This window comes from Acanthisitta chloris, unplaced genomic scaffold (genome assembly GCF_000695815.1).
Source record: "Acanthisitta chloris isolate BGI_N310 unplaced genomic scaffold, ASM69581v1 scaffold1029, whole genome shotgun sequence".
NCBI lineage: Eukaryota > Metazoa > Chordata > Aves > Passeriformes > Acanthisittidae > Acanthisitta > Acanthisitta chloris.
The window spans coordinates 209,575-215,931 of NW_008692899.1; the positions used below are offsets into that span (position 1 = coordinate 209,575).

The 6,357-nt window shown below is 37.6% G+C and overlaps 1 protein-coding gene across 1 annotated transcript in view; it reads left to right on the forward strand.

Moving 5' to 3' along the window:
* Window positions 1-6,357, forward strand: part of DLG2 (discs, large homolog 2 (Drosophila)) — a 116,673-nt gene that overhangs the window by 79,405 nt on the left and 30,911 nt on the right. The gene's annotated exons all lie outside the window — the stretch shown is intronic.

Here is a 6,357-nt window from a genome sequence, read left to right on the forward strand (position 1 = left end):
TGGCCTTCTGCCTAGTTTGAAATTCTCATTCTTAATCTCTTCTTACTTGAGTTTCCCTCTGTAGTGGGAATCTTAATAATTCCTTTATCCCAATTTATTCCGTTCTTTCAGACAAATTATCAGGGTACGAAGTTCATCCTGCTATGAACACGCAGTTCCTATTGCAGTGGTTCCCAAGCCTCTACATGCCAGCAAAATAATATTTCAGACTTGCAAATACTTCCCTGTTACTTCTCTACAGAACAGTTCCTGAATTCACTGCAAATGCAGAATAATTGCACTGACTGAAACCAGCTTTCCAGACTTACAAGGCACACAGAGTTCAGCCTCTGCACATTATTTGCACATGCAGAGAACTCAGTATAAAATAGATAACAAAATGCATTAAGAAAGGACTGATTCATCCCATCACATTTCTTCAGAAGTCCAAACTCCATTTTGTAGTTTGAAATGACCACTCTCTGCAACCCTGTAAATTAATGTTGCCACTTATTTGGTGAGATAATAAGTTTTCTATTGCCAATGAAATCACTTGTTAAATGTCTATTTCCTGTATATAAGCAAAGCCTCGAGGGAATAATTAATTCATATAACTAATGGCCCTTATTCAAGTGAGTCTGTCAAGAATTTAATTACCTCTTGATTCCCAAATTGTTTTTCCATTTTTGTCATCAGTCTAACATTTATCTTCCAGCCACTCAACATCAGTGTTTGTTTCAGTGTTTAGGAAATTGTGTCATTACGGGCTAAGACCATTGTACCTTTTGAGGACCAAACTTTCTATTGTCAGTACTTGCTATAATTCAGTTTTGCCTATAAAATGGGATATAGATATAGATAAAGTCCCACAATTGCAAGATTTTGGGGAAACAATAATGTAGGCTTGTGGTTGAAAGAGTACAAAGGGAAGAAGGGTTCACTGATTAATTAAGCATCAACATGTAAAATGAGATGTGTGAGTACAGATATGTATGTGCATTTTAGGGATCAGCCTTTCCATTTAGTCTTTCAGTGTTCAGAAAGATGTGGTATAAGCTGTCCATGCTTTCCTTTTATCCTTTTTTTTAATTTATTTTTAATCTAGAAGAAATTCAGCTCAGATAAGCAGAGCTGCGTTAGGCCATGAAAACTCTTTTGTTTCAAAATCAAGCTAAAATTCAGATAGGAATGAGTTCATGAGTGTCTGTGGCACCTTTGACTCATACATTCATGACCATATAGGCAGGCAAGTGGATCTGTCTTAGTTTACTTTAAAGATGAAACTGAGAGAAAGTTTTTCATGGGATATTTCTAAACTTGGCCAGGAGATGTGCATGGAAACATTCTTTTTGAAAAAACTTAGCTGAACACAGAGAATGCTCAGGGGAGGTGTGCAGGTGAAAGGATTACTCAGCTGCATTTTTGCTTGAATCATCTTGCTGTTCCTGACTCCTTTTTTCCCCTATAGAACCAATGTTCAAGAGCTATTAACCCACAGCAAAGATTTCCTGAGATAGTACCCAAATTTCTTTGAGATAACTATGATGTCAAAGTAGACACTCATTATTCTAAATGTTTTTAAAGCCTTGTGCATTTTCATTTGTTCCTACCTCATTTTTAATCCCAAATCTGAAGATACAAAGAAAGTATTATGGATGGCAAGACATTTGTAGTTGATCAGCTCCTTGTGTCTCACTGAAAAGGTGTTTAAGAACGCTCAGCATTGCAGCTGACAAACCTGTTAGCAGGGAGAACTACAGAATACCTTTTCAAACGCCCAATGTTCCTCTTTTTCAAGCCAAACTCAGGTGCATTACCTCATCTAGAAGTGAGTTCAGCACCTCTTAAAAATGTGATTTAGAATATTTGTATCACTTTACATTAGTTTCATTGGACTCCTCCAATCCATGGCTTGTGAAATTAAAGTCTATGACATCAGGATGGACACAAAAGCAGGGAATATGAATCACAATTAGGAAGCTCCAAAGAAACCTTCTGGTCTCAAGTTTAAATTAGGCAACAGATAGTACTTTTCCATGCAATGCATAATTAAATTCCAGTGCTTACAGGATATTGTACAAAAACCCAATGAGTTTAAAATGAATTAGGTAAGTTAGCAAGCAATGGAACAGACAACTTTAACACTTTTGTCACGTAACTCAGGACATACTAATTGTTGATTTCAGGAAGAGAGGTTATAGTGGATCCATGTTACTTCTGCTTTTCTTTTTAAACATCTGTTACTGGACAACTTCATAAAAAACTACTGGGCTAACTGGGTCTTTGGCTTAACCCGGTATGGCTATTTTTCTTTCATGTTCTGTTTATTTTGACCAAAACAAATTTATTTGTTCAGATTCAGAGACATCATCACAATCCAGGTCCTATTAACATTTTTAAAGATATCAAACCAGTTAGAGATGTTAACACTTTTATAGTAAAGAATGTAAATACTGCTATAAACAGTTTCATTTCACCAAACAAATATGTGCTTCTGTTGTGTCGACCAAATTCAGCCTCTAACTTCATTCATTTAACTGTTGTAGTGATCTTCAGCAGCTTTGCTAATTGTTACTGAAGGTGGCTGGCACATCAAAGCAGACAGACCCCACCTCTGGTTCCCTATGGCTGCTGCTGCAGCCAAGGACAGGGTTTCCAGGACACTGGCTACCTTAGACTTCCAAACATTAGGAGAAAAAAAAAAAAAGAGAAATGAAGATAAGATAACACAGTTATGATTTCCTATGTCTTTGCTTTCTCACACTTTGGGGCTCATTGGCCTATGAATAATCAATGGAAAATAGAGCAGCCCAAAGCTTTATGTCTGATATTTATGCTGGAGGACACTACAGAAGTTATGTAAGCACAAACTTAATTAAAAGATGTTTTATGCTATGCTGAACTCAAGATCATATCCCAAGTATTTTCTGATGCTCACCTTTGTGCCAAAAGGAGCAGAATATGTGAGTAGCTGTGAGCAAGATTATACATCTGCCAAAGCAGCATCCTGAATTCTTGGTAACTCTCCCTACCATAGCCTTCAGGCCAAACAAACACAGCCTTTCCTTTTCTAATTCTAAACCCCACAACTGTTGAGGCTTTTTCAGACCTTTTACTGAATCAAAAAAGAGTGTCAAACAATGGAAATATTACAACGGAAAAAGAGATGAGCCAGTAATCTTTTTTCTTGACTGTTATAATTGCAGCAGGTCTTTCAGAAGACAAAAAATTAGCTCATTTTGGTTTTTTCCCCTGTCAGATCATGTACACTTTCTTGACTGTCTCTTGAAAATATTTTTACAGTCTAAACCATAGCTCTTGGAAAGACATTTAGCAACATCTCACTGTTACTAATATTCATGGATGTTGCTTGTTTCCAAAGAACTGTTGGAATATCTGGAAACATAATGCTTAGGTGAAACTTAATTTTAGACAAAGAACTGGGTTTTTTATACTACTTGCCTTTTCATTTCACACCTTATTTGGCCAGTGACTCCAGAGTATTGTCTATGGACAAACACCAGGTTTCATGAAAGTCATGTCTCTCACAATCACTCATTTTTTAATGTGTCAGGGTGCAGGGCAATATTCAGCCCATGTTTACTGGGAAGCATTTCTAGATGTTTACCTACACAGTGAGGCTGCTCAGCAGAATGCAAAACAGGGATGAGGTGCCTGCCAAGAAAAGGAACTGCCCCATCCCAAGATGGAACTGCTCCATCCCTCAAAAATCCCTCCCAGCAGCTCTGATGCACATCAGCAGTGCAGGTCCTGGGGCTGTGACCTGCACCATGTTGCTCCATCGCTACCCATTAGGTTTTTTGCTATACACTTAACTTGTCATCCACAGTTATTTTCATATTCCAGTCAGATCACCTGCATCATACTCAGCTGGCCTCTTCAAATGCCTCTGAATGTATTTATTATGGCAGTCAGAAGCTTGATAGCATTTAATAATATTTGCTATGAGCAGACTCTGTTTAGAGATCCCACAGCCCTGCTTGCAATGTAAGGTCATCCTTTCTCTTTATTGTCATTTTAGCAACACTGCACTGAGGCATGGAAGGAAAAGCAAAGCTTGGCAGAGATAGCAAATTCCTGATTGTGTGATAAACAAAACCCTCTGCATACTTAATGCATCTCTCTTCCAAGTGTCAAAATCCAGTGACTGACGCAACTTGATACAAAGTTTGATACATAGCTTGATACATAGTATGACAAATTATTAAGTATTTTGACAGTTTATGAAGTATTGGGGGGGGCAAATCTAGAAACAACAACAACAAAAAAAAAAAAAAAACCCACCCAAACTATTTCTTTCCAAACATTTTCTGCTCTAGAAAATCACTCTATTTTCAACCCTAGTCATCAAATCAGGGCAAAACTGGTCTGTAGGAACCTCAGGTGGTCACCAAGTCTAACCCCTGACCTGAGGGTGTTTTCTGTAACTTCCTCCTGTCTCCTAGATTCATCTAATCTCTGCTTAAAGATTTGCCACAACAGATATTTCATATGCTTCCCAAACAACCCACTTAGTGCTTCACTCTCATCATCATTAAAAATGGCTAAACTGCTGCAGTTTCTGTGTTATTATTTCTTTTATGAGATTATATGGAGACTGGATTATTTGTCTTCATCGTCACAGAGCAGAATTTACAGTCACATCTGCATTGTCTCAGGTACATCATCTATGCTAGTGGTTCACTATGCTAGATCTGGATGTATCAATGCAGAGAAAAAGGCAATAATCTCAAATGAATCCCTGATTCTCAGAAAAAAAAGTATAATGGTGTATGAGATTGTCTATACTCTCCCTCTGCCTCATGAAGATTGCTTCTAACATTACTCTTTTATGAGGCTTAAGATTTCTAATAATAAAGTTTCACCACTTTTAGGGAGAAGCAGTTCTGTAGTTCCTAATCAGAAAGTTTTCCACATTTGCAGTGGATTCTGACCAACTTTTCTTTGCACTTCTTTTCTAAAGATATTTGTCACAATGAATGGATTTCCTAAAGTAATTGCTACTGGGACAAAAATGGGAGTAGAAGAAAATCCAAAATCTGAGTACATTCAAAAAGCTGCTGATTTGGAAAGCCTAGTAACACTCAACCTGTAGTTTGCAGGGTCATCCTTTTGAGAGAGATTGAGGGGAGACTTCATAGCAGCCTACAACTTCCTCACAAGGGGAAGCAGAAGAGCAGGCACTGATCTCTTGTCTCTAGTGACAAGTGACAGGACCCAAGAAAACAGCATGAAGCTGTGTCAGGGGAGGTGTAGGTGTAGGTGTAGGTGGTTGGGTGCTGGAACAAACTCCCTAGAGAAGCTTGTTTATGGGAGGAGACAACTTCTCTCCCTACTGGAGGAAAAGCTGCATCCAGCTGCCCTTGCTCTTTCATGTATTTTCACATCCTCCACAGCCCTGTCTTCATGCTTCATTATAGCTGGAGCTGGTGCCAGGCAGTGGATGCTGGCTGCACTTTTGGTTTGACTTGTGTTATTGGGCTGACCCTGACCATTCCCTTTGAGCTGAACACCTTTTGCTCAGCGTTTCTCCAAGGTACATGAGAAATACTGCTGTCATCAGCATCTACTTTATTCATGTGCTGAAGTAATCAAATGAAATTCAAATGATAGATCAGCACATAGCCAGGAAAAATTAAGTGTACAGTGTCTCAATGCTTCAGGATATCTTGAGAACATCCACAAAGACATACAGTAATTTAATAATAATAATGCCTGTTGGGCCCAGGTCACAGTAAAAATAGAGGAATACAAGTGAGTCTTCATGTTTAATTTATGTCATGGTAGCAATGTTGGGTCTGGCAGGTAACTGGTACGCCAATGGGCCAGGAATCCATTTTTTTAAAAGGTGAAATAGTTCCAGAAATTGTGAAAAATACTGTCAGGTTAAATTTGAGGCTTTCACTCAGCTGAAGTGAAGAAATATGTTTCCATAACTTTCTTTGAAAAAAATCCAATAGGAATTTTTCTTTCAACTTAAAAAAAATACTGAAGTAAAAAATATTTGGGCCTCTTTTCTGTTTTTCATTTTATTGAGAAGTACAAATTCTAAATGTCTGTAACTTGTAAGCATAATGGAAATGAGTAGAAAATATAAGAAATTTGGGGTTGAATTTGATCCAGATGATGAAACATATTTCTGCCTATTGGTAGCTTGTCAGTCAAAGAAAATACTAACAGAGTAATTTCTTCAGTTAATGAGCAATATAAATACATGTATTTTATAGTTTTTACAGCATTTTAATCCTGATAATTGTGTGGAATTTTATTTATGGGATAATATTATTTCTTAGGTGTCCATAATGTTAGGGACTATAGTATCAGTGTCTTCTGTCCCACCAGAAGTTTGTGCCATTC